Source organism: Myxocyprinus asiaticus, chromosome 35, assembly GCF_019703515.2.
Source record: "Myxocyprinus asiaticus isolate MX2 ecotype Aquarium Trade chromosome 35, UBuf_Myxa_2, whole genome shotgun sequence".
NCBI classification, from domain to species: domain Eukaryota; kingdom Metazoa; phylum Chordata; class Actinopteri; order Cypriniformes; family Catostomidae; genus Myxocyprinus; species Myxocyprinus asiaticus.
In genome coordinates this window covers 29,149,692-29,168,983 of record NC_059378.1, presented here as the reverse complement: position 1 = coordinate 29,168,983, position 19,292 = coordinate 29,149,692, and positions in this window count along the sequence as shown.

Below are 19,292 nucleotides of genomic sequence, written 5' to 3'. Positions count from 1 at the left end.
TCACCCGCGATGGTGGAAATACACAACAGTCCAATGTGGTTGGACTACAACACAGCAGATCTCATTTGTGATAACAGTTCATTACAGTAATACCTTGAGTATTATTAGCAGCAATGAGCGGACTCGGTGGTCTGTAAACTGTACAAGTAATAACCTTGATACACAAGAATAACACACTATAATATTCTATCTCTGGCCAGACGTAAACCTCTTACTTGAATCGTATGAGGACGCAGACGAATGTGTGTTCATCCGTCCTTTAACTCCGACTCGGTTCCTCAAGGCTCGGATGATGGCGGGAGGCCGTTTCCTCGCTCTGTCGGCGGGCGGTATGGCTGCTGATTCTCGGCGGGCTGGCGGAGAAATCAGTGACGTCAACTGATTGAAGATTGAAGAGAAATCTTTTCTTTCTTCACTTCTGCAGGCAAACGGATGAAGATGTGTGAAGGTGGAACACAGAGTAATCTCAACTTTTCCAGCGAGATGGAGATTGCATGGCCACAGTTTCAAGTCGGACGTTTCTTCCTTGTGCCACGAGGCTACACCTGAGAGCAGCGATGAGCTGCATCTATGCACGGTGAAGTTGCTGGAAGCAAATCCCGGAAGCATTTCAGAGTTATTTCTACTCCCGATGACATCATGGTTGAGGGCCGTTCTGTTGTGTGCCTCATCCAATAGGAGTTGAGAGTTCGATCCTTTAGTGAGCAAGGCTTCATAGGATTTGTAGTCTGTTTTGAACTCCCTTTGTTTGATTTTAGCACGGTTTTTATCAGTAAGATTTATGACTTTGTATGTGGGCCTCAGTTAGGTTTTACGACTGTGTTAGGCCTGCCTTTGTCTTCTATCTGAATACATGAGGCCCAACAAAACCTTAGCCATTTACAATAGCAACAAGTCTTATAAATTTATATAAGCTATCAGGAGGTTTCACCGTCCTTGAAGAAAACACGAGACCACATTATTTCCATTTACGCACATCTCATCAAGCTCTGAGGAACAAATAGCTGTCTTTAGTTGTACATTAATTTCTCAAGTGCTCAATTTTTATTTTTTTATTTTTTTATTTTTTTTGTGAATAATCAAAGATTAAATGTTTGGCCTTTTGAAATTAAATGTGCATTTTAAGAAGTTCTAGTTTTTTTCTTATCATGACTTGAGAGTACCTGCTGTAGGCGGCTCGACAGAAAGCTGGTCAGTGGTGTCGGGTTAATGAGGATTATATGCATCATCCACCTTTCAACATTAATTTCCCCATAAAGTCAAATCTTTGTGTGTTTTCACAGAAGACGCATTACTGTACATAATCGCTTAAACATTTGATGAAGAACTTTTTAAATCTCAACAATTTTGGTAACTAGTCATTGGCAGATTCTTATTTTTCAATTTTTCAAATTTTTTTTTTTTCCTTTTTAACAAATACTTGCTGTTATATTTTTTCACATAAGGAAGAAAGTGTGTGTAGACCTAAAGGTAAAAAAAATCCCAATATCTCAACTGAGATTTCAATGAACCTCTCAAATGTTTCACTTGAGCAATGAGACTGAATGAAGAAATGGAGTCTCCTGCTTCTCAGATTTTTCTCCTAAAATGACCACCCCTAATCTCACATGTCTCCTCTAGAGTTTCAGTAGAAATCTCAACAATATCTCAAACTGTGCTTAGATTTGCCAAGATACTAAAAGTCAGCAATAACAGACTTAGAGACTTCAATATGAATTCTTAACATTTCTTATCAAATTCTTCCAAGACCAAATTATGATGTTATCCACATTAAATTAATAGTTTTATACTCTTACTGAAAGTCAACAATGGTCTCATTTTATGTCTATTTTCATTTGTATTAAGTAATTTTAGGAAATCCAGTGAAAAATGTAATCGATAAAAAAGCTTGCTGTATCAACACAGTACCTTGACTCTGTTTCCAGGCACACTGACATAAGTCCTGTGTGATTTTACTCATGGAAGTTAAATCCAACCAGCCAATCAGATTAGCACCTACCAGATTGATGTGCAAAATGCATCAGACGGTCAGTGATCAGACTTTGGATATGGGCTGTGGCCGTGGGCATGCCTTGAGACTAATGTTGCTGTGTTGGGCTGCTCAAACAGACTGCAGTTCTGTTTGTTGCCCCTAGTGGTGTTAAAATTACACACTGCACCTTTATATATGTATGTATGTTGTTACATGAATACTTACATGAATACATGAGACTGTCAAGCCTTTTTTGTGACATACATCCATAAACTAACAATTAAATTGAATGGAACATTTACTAACAGACAGTTCTAAGCAGCTGAATGTTTTTTTCTTGATATAGATTTTTTCTTCTTCTCCAATATGTAATATGTAAGAGCGCAACAGTCGAGTTTACGGAAGTGCAAATCCCATTCTATTTCTCCATAGGCCAATTCATTTTCAACTAAATAGACCTACCATGAGATCTGAAGTTGTTAATCAGTGGTATATGACTTTGTTGAAGCCATCAGTCCATGTTATTTCAACTGAATTGTTTTAAAATCATGTTTAATAGCGAAATTCCTGGTAAAGAACTAAACTATCCATGATTCAACTGAGAAAGATTCATCAATTTGAGAAGCAAACAAAGCGCACCAAACAAGCTCTGAAGCGACCACCTACTCCCATGGGATTGTACAGTGCCTGGCCAAAAAAAAAAGTTGCATACTCTAATATTTTGTTGGACCGCCTTTAGCTTTGATTACAGCGCATATTTGTCATGGCATTGTTTCGACAACCTTATGCAATGTCACAACATTTATTTCCGTCCAGAGTTGCATTAATTTTTGGTCAAGATCTTGTATTGATGATGGAAGAGTTGAACCACTCCTGTAAAGTCTTCTCCAGCACATCACAAAAGACTTTCAATGGGGTTAAGGTCAGGACTCTGTTGTGGCCAATTCATGTATGAAAATGATTCCTCATGGTCCCTGAACCACTCTTTCACAATTTGAGCCTGATGAATCTTGGCATTGCCGTACTGGAATATGCCCATTCCATCAGGAAAGAAAAAATCCATTGATGGGATAACCTGGTCATTCAGTACATTCAGGTAGTCAGCTGAATTCATGTTATTGCCGCATAATGTTGCTGAGCCTAGACCTGACCATTGAAGCAACCCCAGATCATAATACTGCCTCCAGAGGCTTGTAAAGTGGGCACTATGCATGATGGGTGCATCACTTCTTGCGCTTGGAATAGGGTAAATTTGGACTCATCAGACCACATGACCTATTTCCATTGCTCCACAGTCCAATCTTTATGCTCCCTAGAAAATTAAAGTAGTTTTTTCCAATTAGCCTCACTAACAATTGGCTTTCTTGTGGCCACACAGTAAAGTACAATACTTTCACTATTAAACATAGCCATGAGTTCTACTGTCGATTTTTTTACAATGTGACTTCATGCATTTAAGTGATCTTTAAGTGACATTTCTTCCGTGAAGCTGATGGTTCACCGCAATCCTTCCAGGTTTTAATAATGCGTTGGACAGTTCTTAACCCAATTCCAGTGATTTCAGCAATCTTCTAAGTTGTTTCTTTGCTTGATGCAGGCCAATAATTTGCACCTTCTCAAACACAGTAGCATCTGTAACGGATTCACACGATGGGCAAGGAGGCGGCGGGAACCGGCTGAGCAGTCAACGTAAACTTTTAATAAACAAATAAACAGATGTGGCGGAATGATCTGCCCCTCCGGTTCGTCATCGTCGCCCCACCTCTTAGGGCCACCCTTCAGCCAGGCTCACGATGGGAGTTGGGCAGGAAAGCGAGAAGAGGTGCATAATCAATAAGCCTTGTTCTGACAGCGGTGGATGAAGCACACCTGATGTGAATAATGCTTCATCACCGCTGTCTTTTAAATGCAGAGTGCACCTCTTCTCGGGGAGCCGGCTTCAAATCTCTGTGTGTGCACACACTGGCATCCTCGGGGGAGGGTTCAGACGAGTGGATGCACCACCGGACCCGCTCCTCGGACCCCTGGATGGATTAATGAGTTGACGGGGGAGAAAAGCACACGTCGCGGCCGACGGGCTAGAGGCCGGGCCGCCTTCCCCTCTCATCTGCCGTGGGCCTGGGAAGTCAGGCCACCAAGGATGCCACTGCCCCTCGCACCGTGGATCCTGGAGGGGAGCGTGTGCGGCCGACGGACCCAGCTCATGCCTGGGCCATTCCAAAGACACTACCCCGCCCTTCATGGAGCCCCGTCTCAACACAAGGATGCCAGATTCCCCCTTTATTACGAACACTATTCCCCCTGGACACTTTATTTTCCCCGTTTATGGACAATTTACTTTTAATATTATTTCCAATAAATGCCTTTCCAAGGCTTGACGCCACACCCACTATGTCTGTCTCTTGCTCACCCCGCCACACAAAACACAACATAAAACTGCTTTCCAGCATAACACAAAACACACGCATTCAAGACTGAGTAGGACGAGGGGAGGGAGAGGGGAGAGTGAAAGAGCAAGTGGGAGAGACAGAGATTGAGAGAGAAAAAACTGGCACTCCGGTCCCCGAACACGCTGTCGACTGGTCCTCAGCCAGCTGTGCAGCGGTCCTCCGCGACATCGGGAGATGGCACTGGATCTCATCTCCTGGCAGACGGCAGCAGGCTCCTCCACCTCCTGGCAGATGGCAGCTGCTCCTCCGCCCTCTGGCCGCTGGCTGGCATTGGCTCCTCCGCTTCCTAGCGGACGGCAGCGGCTCCTTCATCTCCTGGCGGACAGCAGCGGGCTACTCTGCCTTCTGGCGAACCACTCCAGTACCACCGGACCATACCTCCTCGGTGTCGCAACCCTACATCAGCAGCGAGTGCTCTCTAACAGCGCATCCCTCCTTCCCGGGTTTCGGCACCAATGTAACGGATTCAAAAGATGGGCAAGGAGGAGGCGGGAACCGGCTGAGCAGTCAACATAAACTTTTAATAAACAAATGAACAAAACACAACATAAAACTGCTTTCCAGTATAACACAAAGCACACACACAAGACTGCTGTGTGCATCTCTCTCTCTCGAACTGGCTCTCCTCTTTATCCCTCTCCTGGCTGATTGGGCTGATTCAGCACTGTGTGTACATCGTTACGGCCTGGCCACGCCCTCCTCCTCGTCACAACATCTTTTCCATGACCACGGGATACGTCTTCTGACATGGTTGTTTAAGAAATGAGAAGCTACACACTGCATTAGTTAGGGTTTAAAGAATTGTTGCAAGCTGAAACATATTAATCACTGCAATAAATATCCAATCATAGGCTCTTAAGTATCTGATTATTTAAATCCAGACGGCAACTATTTTTTTGGCCAGGCAGTGTAGATTGTGCCCTCATGAAAATACAACATTACACAGTCTTTTAAATAGGTCTTTTTTTCTGATTTTCAAATAATTTTATGCATCAAATAAGTTTGTAATGTGATTCACCTTGGCTGGTTTGGTTCATTGCTTAGAATGGTTTTATAAAGGATTTTATGACATCCCTATGGAAGAAATGAATAGGTGTGTTTGACTTCATGCAGTGCTACACAGACTGATCGGCGCCTAACTTAAAGCATGTCGGTTAGAAATTTTGTCCGACTGTAGTCAGCGCCACTGCTGCGTCACTGTGACTTATGCTATTAAAGTACCGTGAGAGCCAGACGAGACAAGCCATCTGGGTCAGCAATTTAAAATTATTTTTATATTACATAGACAATGCATAAAATGCTTAAGTGATAAATAAGAAAGTTGCCCCATGCTTCAGTTATGACTGTATAGTCCAGTGGCAAAATTTTCGTTCAGGGGTTAAATTTTTATTTTTTATTTTTTTTATTTTTATTTTTTTTTTATTGATTCCATCTACAAGACAAATAAACACAAAATAAAAAATGGAATCAGTTAAATAAATTAAACCCCTCCCCCGAAACAAACAAAAATATACTTTCAAAAAACAAGAATGCACATACACATCAAACTAAAAATTAAATATCCCTCTCCACTGCCCCTCCCCGAGAACCTTCGGATTAGTTTAATAAAGGCTTCGCAATGGCAAAATAGGGGCAAGAACTTCCTGTTCAATACCACACCAGGGAGGGGCTCTCTCAGGTGGAAGCAACCGATGAGCCAAATGTCTGAGACCGAATGCATAATAATAAAAAAAATCTTGGGTAGGCCTAGCCCACCTTTGTCAATCGGCCTATGTAATTTATTAGAATGTAATCTGGGATGATTACCGTTCCAGATGAAGGACTTCACTATGCTAACAAATTGCTTAAAGTAAGAGAGGGGGACATCTACAGGGAGAGATTGTAGCAGATAGTTGAATTTTGGAATACAATTCATTTTAATAACATTAACCTTTCCAATCATAGATAAATGTAATGAAGCCCAACTGCCCACAACGCTTGAAAACCTTTTTATTAAGGGGTCAATATTAACTTGTAAAAAAGAAAATATATATAGGATAATTTTCTATCCGTTCCGGAGCGGAACTTCAATAAATTGCCCTTGAAGGTCTCTGCGTTGTTCTGTCTTTTCTGAGCACTGAAGTAAATCAATTATTGTTAATTCACACATTTAATTCCGTTATTCATTTTATCTGTCTCCAATTTTATATTAATCTGACTCCAATTTTAAGTTGACCTCTAATTTATATTTAAGCTCAAATTAATTTCTGATCATTCTTTTAATTTAACCTTTTTAGGTTATTGATTACTCTAAATCCTCTTCTATTCATTGTCCTTTTGATCTTTGGAGACTTACGCCGGCCGTTATTAAATTACGTAAACCTCCCGAAAATGGATAGCCAGTTCCGTTCTTAGTCAGCGGTTGTAGGGTTAACTAATATCGTCTGGTTTGACTTTTCTCATAACCAGACGATATTGCCGCTTAGTCACGTACATACAACTTGCAAACACGGGCGGTGAGCAGTGACAGAGTCTTTAAATGGCTTTCTCCTACCCGGTTGTCCTGAGTGGTTTCTCCTATATTAAAGCTCCAGTATGGTCTACCCTGGTCTATTGAAATTCAAATCCTACCCGGCTGTCCTAGGTGGTTGTCCTACCTGGTTGTCCTGAGTGGTTTAAATTCAAACTGAGAGTCTTTAAATGGCTTCCTCCTATATTAAAGCTCCAGTAATGATTTCAGAGGAATTCAGAATAAATCAAATAATAACAATTTATTTGTCAGGTAGGGTATAAAACACTGTTGCAGAAATTCAAATCAAAGACAATTTCACATGATCAGAATAAACAAGCATTACTAAAAATAAAAGACAAGTCAAAGAAACATACCTGACAAAACTACATGCAGCGGTACAGCATGGGAGATCTGTATACAGATTCCCAGAGCTTCATGCCAACTTTCCTTAAATATTCAGACAGAATAAACATTGTGTACCAAATGGTATTATCCTTTGATTTGGGGGTGAATGGGTTCTTGACTTCCTGGGGTTTAACCTTGTTAACATACAGGAGATAATTTCAATTGTAGGTCAAGGAGGGGGAGACACCTCCAGAATTATGCAGTATTTGGCAAAGACCTTATAACTTTGTTACCATTAGTTTTATCAACATGACCACTATACCAGTCGCACAGAGACCTCTTAAATGATATCAAACACATACAGTTGCATTCTTTGTTTTCATGGTATTCGTTATATTTTTACATATAAATCTTGTGTCTTTTGTGTTGGTCCAGAGCTGATGAATGGGAGAAGGGGGAGAGAGAAGGGGGGGCAGCAAGGTGATTTGCAATTTATCACACTGTGGTGATATTCAGGTGTAGATTTCAGCTTTTGTGAGAGAGTTCTATGACGTTGATTCTTGCAGAGTTCTTTGACTTTTACTGGAAATGGCGCCTTTTGGTTGTAGACATTCTGGTGCCAGCCTTACAAACTCTAACCAAATCACACAAATTTGCTGGGAATAAAATGCCTAAATATTTAATGCCCTGTTTGGGCCACTGGAAAGTGCCCAGCTGAAAAGCTGTTACTGGGCAGTACGCCATCAGAGCCAACACTTCGGACATAGACCAATTGACTCTGTATCCTGAGAACTTAGAAAAGGAATTAATAAATATGTGGAGGCAAGGCATAGATCTAGTGGGGTCGGAGACGAATAATAAAATATCATCTGTGTAAAGCAAAAGCTTATGTGCCATGCCTCCCGCCATCACCCCGGGAAAATCATCTTCTCTTCTTATTTGCGGCAGCTAATGTTTCCAGGGCAAGACAGAACATTAATGGGGAAAGAGGACAACCCTGCCGGGTGACCTGTCCAAAGTAAAATAATCTGAAATTAATCAGTTTGTTTGTACCGCTGCTACCGGGTGTCTATAAAGTAACTTAATCCATCCAATAAAAGTCTTCCTGAACCTGTATATTTCCAAAATCTTAAAAAGATAATCCCATTCTACCATATCAAACGTTTTTCAGCGTCAAGTGAGATGACCGCGACCGGAGTCAGCTCATTCGCCACTGACCACATGATATTAATTACCACCTGATGTTATCAGATGAGCTCTGGCCCCGAATAAACCCCACCTGATCTATATGTAAAAGAGATGTCATAACTTTACATTTTTGACAAAATTTTAACGTCTAGCTGGATCAGGGAAATTGGATGGTAACTCTTACACTCGCTTGGATCTTTGTCCTTTTTAAGAATTAGATTGATCCGGGTTTGTGTCATGGTTGGTGGAAGCTTTCCATTCTTTAATTATTCCGTATAAACTTCTAACAAAAGTGAAGCCAGTTCTGTAGCATAAGTAACTGCCTAGCAAACAGATGGGGTTACCCAAGCAACCAAGTAACAAATCACATATCTCTGCACCAGAAAATCGTATAGACTTCCGGGTTGACTTATTTAACTCAGGGTAGCAAGGTGCCTTTTGAGTATCACCTTGGTAACTGCCTAACAACCAGATGGGGTTACCCTAGCAACCAAGTAACTAATAACATATCTCTGCACCAGAACATTGTAGACACTTCCGGTTTCGTTCATTGTACTCAGGATAGCAAGAAGCCTTTTGAGTAGCACCTTGTTAACTGCCTAGCAACCAGATGGGGTTACTCTAGCAACCAAGTAACAAATCACATATCTCTGCACCAGAACATCATAGAGACTTCGGATTTCTTTCATTTGACGCAGGGTTGCAAGGAGCCTTTTGAGTATCACCTTGGTAACTGCCTAGCAACCAAATGATCTATCTGTCTATCTATCTATCTATCTATCTATCTGATAGACTGAATGGTCTTATAATCTTTAAACTTTGAACTTTTAAAACTACTACTTAAACTTATAACTACTTCAAACTTAAAACCTTCAAATTTCAAGCTTTTACAACTACTTCAAACTTTCAGGCTAGGCTTTCTCAAGCCAACCTAAAGTTTGTCCACAAACTTTTCAATCTAGTTATTATTATTCTGAGACTAAAATTTCTGACTCTAACTCCTCTTAGAGCTTTTAAGCTACATGCAACAAACTCGGCACAGACCTTCAGACTAATCCCGAATAATGTGCTATATCTTTTCTAACTGATCAAACTTACGGTTTTCCCACATAGGATGATCAAACATCGGAAAAATCCCCATTCACTTACACTGATGGAATGTTCAGACTATTCAAACTCCAACTGTCAAAAATTCAAAAGTATACAGCCAAACAGAAGGCCTTTAATATGCCTTTAGCTGCTCTATCTAATTTACCACTCATACTTTCTGTCTATATATCACTCCATCACTTTCTTTTCTATCTTTACATCACACCACTCTTTTTATTCTTTCTTTCACTCTATAACTTTAACACCCTAGCAACTGCATACAACCTAGCAACCATTTAGTGCACATTAGCAACCAAAACCCATTGACTGCCATTCAAAATGGCTTAGATGGATATCTGTATCAGAATGTCATAGAGTCTTCAGGTTTGTCTCATTACACTCAGTCCAGCAAGCAGCCTTTTTAGGAATACATGGCAACTTCCTAGAAACCAGATGGACTTACCCTAACAACCATATAGCAAAACAAATATCTCTGCACCACAACATCGTAGAGACTTTAACTATGGCTTATTTGACTCAGACCCACAAGGAGCCTTGTTAAGTATCACCTCAGTAACTGCCTAGCAACCAGATGGGGTTACCCTAGCAACCAAGTAACAAATCACATATCTCTGCCCCAGAAAATCATAGATACTTCCGGGTTGACTTAATTCACTCAGGATGGGAATTGGCCTTGATAAGTATCACCCTGTTAACTGCCTAGCAACCAGATGGGGTTACCCTAGTAACCAAGTAACAAATCACATATCTCTGCACCAGAACATCGTAGAGACTTCCGGGTTGACTTATTTCACTCAGGATGGCAAGGAGCCATGTTAATTATCACCTTGGTAACTGCTTAACAACCAGATGGGGTTACCCTAGCAACCATGTAACAAATCACATATCTCTGCACCAGAACATCGTAGAGACTTCTGGTTTCATTCAATTGACTCAGGGTAGCAAGGAGCCTTTTCAGTATCACCTTGGTAACTGCCTAGCAACCAAGTGGGGTTACCCTAGCAACCAATTTGCCATTCATAAAAACAAGCAAGGGGTAGGGTTGCATAGGACTTCTTGCAGCTGGCTGTCTATCTGTATGATTTTCCCTCTGTCTGTCTGACTGTAAGACCTTCAAACTTCCAACTCTTACAACTTTTTTAAACTTTTAGACAAGAATGTGTCAAGCCAACATAAAGTTTGTCTTCAAACTTTACTATCTAGTTATTATTATAACCCTACAATTATTTATTGTTGTCCAGTTTGTCATTATAATGTGATACAGCATTATTATTGTTACTTTGAGGATGTTTTGTATACAATAGTAATATATTTCTGTCTTATTAACTTTACTTTCACCTGGAGCTTATTCTGACGCTGCAGTATATTGTTCACCATGTTGCAAAAGGCTGCATTTTTTTTTTAAGCATCGTAGGCAACATTTGTAACAGTAGCCTATAGTAACAGTAAAGATACAAGGCACAGTGGCCCCTTAGAACACTAGAGCAGAAGGGAAAAACATTGCCATTTTGTGCCGAAACATTGCTTGGTGCAGAACGATCTGGAATAATGTTAAACAACAGTCTTTGCAAGCTGAACTTGTTCAGAAAATTAAATCTTTGTGACACCTGCGCTAAAAACAATCTAGCACACAAAACACATTCGGTGTGATCATCCGATTAAGCATATCTGTGAGTGATAGTGCGTGGGCAAAACAAGTTCGGAAGGTCTGTATATTTTTTCATAAATGACTAAATCTGCTACTGGCTCTAGCACTGAGCTATACCCCCTTCGCTACAACATTTAAAGCAAATGTCCCCTTTTCAAAAAATCCAAAGTAAATGAATAAAAACAACTATGACATCCTTTCATTTGCCAAGTGGCTGCTGACACCATTAAAAATGTGATTATAACAATGTAAACCAGATTGAACTAGGGACCTCTTGATCTGCAGTCAAATGCTCTAACACTGAGATACCCCCTTTGCAAATGAATAAAAACAACTATGGTATATTTATTTATTTATTTTTTATTAGATGCTGCTGACACCATTAATAACGCAGTTATACCAATGTAAAAGTGCACTAAAGCATGACATTTTACCCTACTGTACTATCTTGCAGGTAAGGGGAATGGGATTTGAACCAAGACTTCTTGATCTGCAGTTATATGCTCTATCAGTGAGCTGCAGGCTACCCCCTTTGCCACTATCTTCAAAGCAAATGAATAAAAACAGCTATAGTATCATTTTATTGGAACAGATGCTGATGATGATGAACCATTTTTGAGTTAAAAAGAGTGTTATTTCATGTTAAACTTTAAAGTGAATTACATGAAGGCAGGCAATAATATTATGATGGTTGAGAGTTGAGCTCTCTCTATTGGACATTAAAAATATTACGTACTGGTATTTTGTCCCTACACGCTCACGGTAGTTCATTCCTGAACGTGGGGGCTAGAAGAGGCAGAATCGCCGTTTTGAACGCACATACTTTTGAGAGTGGTGTGCAGTGATCACTGAGGAGACGCTGGAGATATGTTGAGGCTGTAAAACAGATTAGAGGACAAGAGATAGGTCATAATGTACAAACATGGGAACAGATGGGAGGAAACGGTGAAGTTACAAGGGAAAATATAAGAATTGAAAAGAGAAAGTTGGTAACATTTATTGCAGGAGTTATACAGCCGGGATTGAGTCTAAAATACAATTGATAGTCATAGCAGCAATACATCACCTAGGAATGGAAGGGTTAACATGGGAAGAAGAGATGAACTCCAGATAAGATCCAGTCAAGAAACATGTGGGTAATAATTAGTTATGGTAGTAATACTTCAATGAAATGCAAGATCTCTAATAGCAAATGGTCAAGAGTTTAAGCATTTTATTGAAGGATTACTAATAAAGCCAGATGTAATTTGTGTTCAAGAGACATGGTTGAAACATTATATGAATTTTGTTTTACAAAGGTATATAGTAATAAGAAGTGATAGGGAAGAAGGGAATGGTGGGGGATGTGCAACATTTATTAAACAAGAAACACCATATAGAGTACTGGGAAAGGGGAAAGATCAAGAATATGTTGTGGTGGAAATGTGGTGCAGGGAGCAGGAGATGGTGATTATAAATTATTATAATCCGTGTAAAAGATTAGAGTTAGACAGATTATTGGAAATACAGGGACAAGAAAGACAAAGAGTAATATGGTGTGGGGACTTAAATGCACATAATACACTTTGGGGTGGTAGGAACATAGATGCAATTGGAAAGGTAGTAGAAAATGTAATAGAGGAAAAGGATCTGGTATGTCTGAACGATGGGAGGTGGACTAGGATAGATGTTTATACTGGACTTGAATCAGTGCTGGATTTAACATTAGTGTCTAATAATTTGGCTAGAAAATGTAAATGGGAGGTATGGGAAGAAAATAGCATAGGGAGTGATCATTACCCAATTGTCACAACAATGGATATTGACACAGATAAGATAGCAACACAAGGAGGGGGAAGGTGGATTTATGAAAAAGCAGATTGGATTGAATTTGAGAGAATATGTGAGGAAAGAGTGACAGTAATTGATGGAAAGCAAGATATTGAGAAATAAAATGAGAAACTTTGTAAAAGAATCCTAGAGGCAGCATCAGAAACAATACCAAAAATTAAAGGGAGAATGAAAAGGAAAGCTGTTCCATGGTGGACTGACAAGTGCAGCAAGGCGATAAGAGACAGAAATAGAGCTTTTGGAAATCTTAAGAGAACACATAATTATACACAATTAATTGAATACCAGAGAGCCCAAGCAGTAATGAGGAAAACAATAAGACAAGCTAAGAGAGGAAGCTGGAAAATGTTTTGCAATGAGATAGGAAGATCAACTCCAGTAGGAGAGGTGTGGAATATGATGAAGAGAATGGGGGGTAATAGAAAGGAATGGGAGTATCCAGTATTAGAAGTAGAAGGTGAAGTAGCAGTTACAGACAAAGATAAAGCAGAAATGTTGGTAAAAGCATTGGTCCAGATACATGGGTCAGGGAACTTAAATGAGGAAGGAAGAAGAAGGAGGGAAATAACAAAGGGGAAATATTTAAAAATACTGGAAAGGAGTGGGGAAATGGAAGATCAGCCAATCAACTTTTTACTCAAGAAGAAATGAAAAGAGCTTTAAGTAAATCAGCCAATACTCGTACATCACCAGGGAAGGATCAAATAGGGTATTTAATGCTGAGACATCTTAAGGTTGGGGCAATGAGGAAACTGTTGACACTATATAATAGAGAATGGGAGGAAGGTAGGCTTCCAAAAGCATGGAAAGAAGCTATAATATTTCCTATTAGGAAGCCTGGGAAGGATCCATCTAAGCCCACTAATTATAGGTCGATAGCCCTTACATCGAATATATGTAAAATTATGGAAAGGATAATCACAGAAATGTTAACATATTCTTTAGAAAAGAGAGGATTAATAACAAAATACCAGAGTGGATTTAGAAAAGGAAGAGGAACAATGGATCCTATTGTGTGTCTGGAAAATGAAATTAGAAAAGCACAGATAAATAAAGAATCAGTAATAGCAGTATTTTTTGATGATGAAAAAGCATTTGACATGATGTGGAAAGAGGGTCTTCTGATAAAACTAAAAATGATGAATATAGGAGGAAAAATTTTCAAGTGGATAAAGGATTTTATGGGAAATAGGACTAGCCAGGTAAAGGTAGGAAATGAAATATCAAATAGTCATGAAATAGAAAATGGGACTCCACAAGGGAGTGTAATAAGTCCATTAAAGTTTCTATAATGATTAATGATGTTTTTTCTCAAGTTCAACCAGATATAGGAAGATCTCTTTTTGCAGATGATGGTGCAATTTGGAAAAAGGGAAAGAACATTCTGCATATAAATAGAAAAATACAAGAAGCAACAATAAAGGTAGAAAAATTGGCGTATGAATGGGGATTTAAATTCTCAGCAGAAAAGACAAACACAGTAGATTTCACAAGGAAAAGAATTCTCCCAGAAATGAACCTAAAAATGTATGAAAGAACATTGGACAGGGTCTTTGGAGTGGAATGGGAGGCAAACTTCTCCTCATTAAAAACTATATATGTGACAATGATTAGGTCTGTGATTGATTATGGAAGTATAGTATATGGGTCAGCATCAAAAACTTTACTGGAAAAAAAAAATAAGATACAACCTCAAGCTCTGAGGCAGTGCAGTGGAGCAGTAAAAACAACATCTATATCAGCTCTGCAAGTTCTGACAGGAACCACTAGAAATAAGAAGGAAACAGCTAATGATTAATTACTGGGTCAATCTTAAAGGGCATAAAGAGGAACATCCTCAAAAATGGTGATACAAGAAAGCTGGGAACAAGATAAAAGAAATAGTTTTGGATGGGCTAGTAAAATATATGCAAAAGAAATGGGGATTAATAGAGTCAAGATGAGCCCAACAGTTGTAATCCCAGAACAGAACCATGGGTACATAAGACACCACAAATAGACATGCATATGTTGGAAATAAAGAAAGCAGGAAGAGGGGAAATAAATTTACCAACAGAATTTTCAATCCATGTCAGTGTTAATTACCCCCAATATATACAAATATTTACAGATGGGTCAAAAGATCCAGAGCATCAGGCAACTGGAACAGCATTTATAGTACCAAAATGGAAAGAAAGTGGAATAAAACGTTCAAACTATTTGGGAGTTTATACAGTAGAAATGCTGGCAATATTCATGGCTTTACAGTGGGTAGAAGAACACAAACCAGTGTAGGGCTTTACTTGTTGTTTAGATCAGTGTTACTATCAGAAATAATTAATAATTATTTCTGTAGTTATTAATTAATATTTAAATTAATCAATCGAATCTAACTCATTAAAACCTCATGTGGGGCTCCAGTAAATGTGGTGTGCTACGTTTAGGAGCAAGTTTGGTTATTAGCAATAATTAATAATTATCAAAATAATTATTAATTATTAAAATCAATAGAACATTGATGAGAATCAATGTTAGTTTTTTTAAATCCTTTAAATCAACAATTATCAAAGATAATCATTAATTGTTAACATCGATGAAACATTAAATAAAATGAACACTAGCTTATTGATCATTCAAATTCAATCATCAAAGATATTTATCAATTATCAAAAATCAATAGAAAATTAATAAGGATTAACATTGACGGGGCACCACCCTGGAATCAGGGACTAATAACCAAATAGTAAAACAGTCTCAATATTAGATTGTTCTCTTAGGAAAATCGACATCCGAAGAATATCGATTTTTCGGGAAAGAAAACAATGAATGAAGGTTTGAATCCGAGCACTGACATCCCGTCAGCATGACACAGGTGTATGCAAAACAAACCAAAACACTTCTCTTTGTAATATAAACAAAGTTTATTTATGCAGTAATATCAATTAATAATTAATACAATGCAGTCAATAAACTTCCGACTTAGATATGGAAATAAAAATAATCCTATAACACATAAGGTGTGTGTGTGTGTGTGTGTGTGTGTGTGGGGTTAGTACGAGAGAGAGAGAGAGAGAGAATTAATTAAGTGACAGCCCTAAAGCCGATTTCGTGATAGTGGGAGAGAAAACAGCTGTCAGTTTATCACTCAGAGACGCGGTGGACGGCTCGTAAAAGTCCCGCTTTATTTGACTCTTTAATGGATGAACTCAGTTGCTGTCTCACCTGCTATGGCAAAATTGCACAACAATCCAATTTGGTTGGACCACAATACAGCAAAACAAATTTGTGATAATTAATACCCTGAGTATTAATAATGAGCGGACATGGCGGTCCGTAAACTGTACAAGCAAAAACTTTGAAACACAAGAATAACACACTATAATATTCTATCTCTGCCCAGACGTAAACCTCTTACTTGAATCGCATGAGGACACAGGTAGAATGTGTTTTCCTCCGTCCTTTAACTCTGACCCGGTTCCTTGAGGCTCGGGTGATGACAGGAGGCCGTTTCCTCACTCTGTTGGCGGGCGGTACGGCTGTTGATTCTCGGCGGGCTGGTGGAGAACTCAGAAATGTCGACTTGATTGAAGATGGAAGAGAAATCTTTAATCTCTTCGCTTCTGTAGGCAAACGGATGAAGATGCGAATTGCTCGGCGGTCTCCTTTGGATCCGTTAGAGTGTTCGGTTGAACACAGAGTAATCTCAACTCGTCCAGCGAGATGGAGATTGTATGGCTACAGTTTCAAGTCGGACGTTACTTCCTTGTGCCACGAGGTTGCACCGGAGAGCAGTGAAGAGCTGCGTCCACACGCTGCAAACAAAGTCGCTGGAAGCCAATCACGAAAGCATTTCAGAGGTATTTCAACTCCTGATGATGTCATGGTTTGAGGTGACGTTCTGTTGTGTGCCTCATCCAATAGGAGTTGAGAGTTCGATCCTTTAGTGAGCAAGGCTTCATGGGATTTGTAGTCTTTTTTGGACTCCCTTTGTTTGATTTTGGCGCGATTTTTATCAGTAAGATTTACGACTTGGAATGTGGGGGCTTGAGTTAGGTTTTTACGACTGTGTTAGGCCTGCCTTTGTCTTCTATCTGAATACATGAGGCCCAACACCAGGATACATTTTAATATGTTCTGACTCTGTTTCAGTCCTTAAGAGCCTGAGATCTTTCAAATCCAGCCAACAAGATATTCTGTTTAGAATTTTACAAGTACATACAAAAATAAGAATACTGTCAGGCTGAGGAGAATATATCACATGTAATTACTGAATGCACTAAATATGAACAAGAAAGGAAAAATATGATGGAGGAGTTGATGAAGAATGGAATTAAGGAATGCAGTATTAAGGAATTAACAAATATGTCAAGTTGGAAAAACAGTAGAACTTTCTTTGAATTCATAAGAAAAACAGGATTGATAGGTAGAATTTAAGCTCTGTTCCACACCACGGAGCAGAAGGTGGAGGTAATGCACCATTTACAATGGATCACCCGCCGTTAAAAACCAAGAAGAAGAAGAAGAAGAAGAAGAAGAAGAAGTAGTTCATTCGCAAATGTCTGCTGCTGCCTTGGGTAAGCGCGTTTGTTTAAGCTCCCTTATTGAGTTTATATAAGTGGTGTATGTAATAGCGAAACTTTTTGAAATAAGTTTTTGTGTACACTTATAATAATGAATGTGATCAAAGAGATTTTCTCCGTGTTTTGTGTTATGGGTTGTGGGGCTGCACGAGGAGCATATGCAAATTGTGGATACACGGTAGTGAACATTTTAAAAACATTAAAGAGAGTTAATGGTTATTTTATGTTCCTTTAGAGTGATATATTTGTGGTGCAGTCACCCCATATAACAACCTATTGTTGTGTTTCTCTGGTATGTGTTTAATATTATTATTACGTTATATTCTTGTTAATGATGTGTTTTATATTTGATTGTTAAATACATTCAGCTGTTCCATGGTTGATTCGCAAATGTCTGCTGCTGCTGTGGAGTGATATATCTGCGGTACAGTCACCCCATATAACAACTTATTGTTGTGTTTCTCAGTGTGTGGCTGTTGCAGCTGCAATACTGCCAGAAAGACAGAGAAGAGGGAACAATTAAATGAGAAGAGACCAAAAACCATGGGTGTACGTGTGATTTATTTATTCTGCTAATGGGGATATGGACCAGGGTTTCCAGCTGCTCTGTCTACATACACCCTGTAACACTGACACCATTAATAACATGATTATACCAATGCAAAACCACAATAAAATATGGCATTTTATCCTACCATCTAATTTTGCCAGCAGGGGGCACCTGGATTTTAACTGGAGACCTCTTCATCTGCTGTCAAATTTCCTGCCACTAAATTTTTACCCCCTTTGCCACTACCTGTAAAGCAAGAAAATAAAAACAACTATGATGTCATTTTATAGGCCTTGTGGCTTCTGATACCATTAATAATGTTTTTGGTTGTATTTTCTGTCAGAAAGATTTATGAGGTCTGCAACAAAACCCCAGGATCGCAGCCGAATTGGTGCTCGCTATGGTCGGCGATGCTCGTTAAGTATGAGCAGATCAGCGTTGTGGTCTGAGCCAGTCTTAAGCTGTCACAGACCCTGCAATATTTTCAAGCATGTTTGATATTATCCCCACATATTTTTGTAGTGTTAACAATGCAGCAAAAATGGTGAACTGCTCCAGCCAGTCACACGTTATCTTTATGTACAGATAAACAATTTTAAAACAATTTGATCATAATTGTGTTTTATTGTAATAAACTAACAAGAAATAATTTTAACAAATAAATATATGGTCTGAGCACTCTTCAACTCTTTCCAGAACAGGCACAGACAGCCTGCCCACGTCTTACTAATCATTATTTCTGTCATATTTTATTTTCTCAACTCTTTTTTTTTTTTTTTTTTTCACTTTTCAGACAAAATCAGTTGATCGTGACCATCTATTTCTGGAAAAATCTTGTGATTCATTTTTTTCACGTGATTTATGTGTGAAAATGTTTTTGTTTTTTGCCAAGGATGCCTCTTGCCCAAAGATCTTGTAATTTGTGCACCTCATCTGCGATCTGTTGTGTAGTATGTGCGCTGCTATGACAACAAGACATCAGATGACAAGAAACCTTGTTGTATAATTCGATTCAGGTAGTCTGACAGTCGTTTTGTAATAACGTGGCTTTAGCTATACCTCCTTTGCCAACACTTGCAAAACAACTGAATAAAAACAACTGTGACTAAGTTTTATAGGCCTAATGGCTACACTGTAAAAAGTGATTCG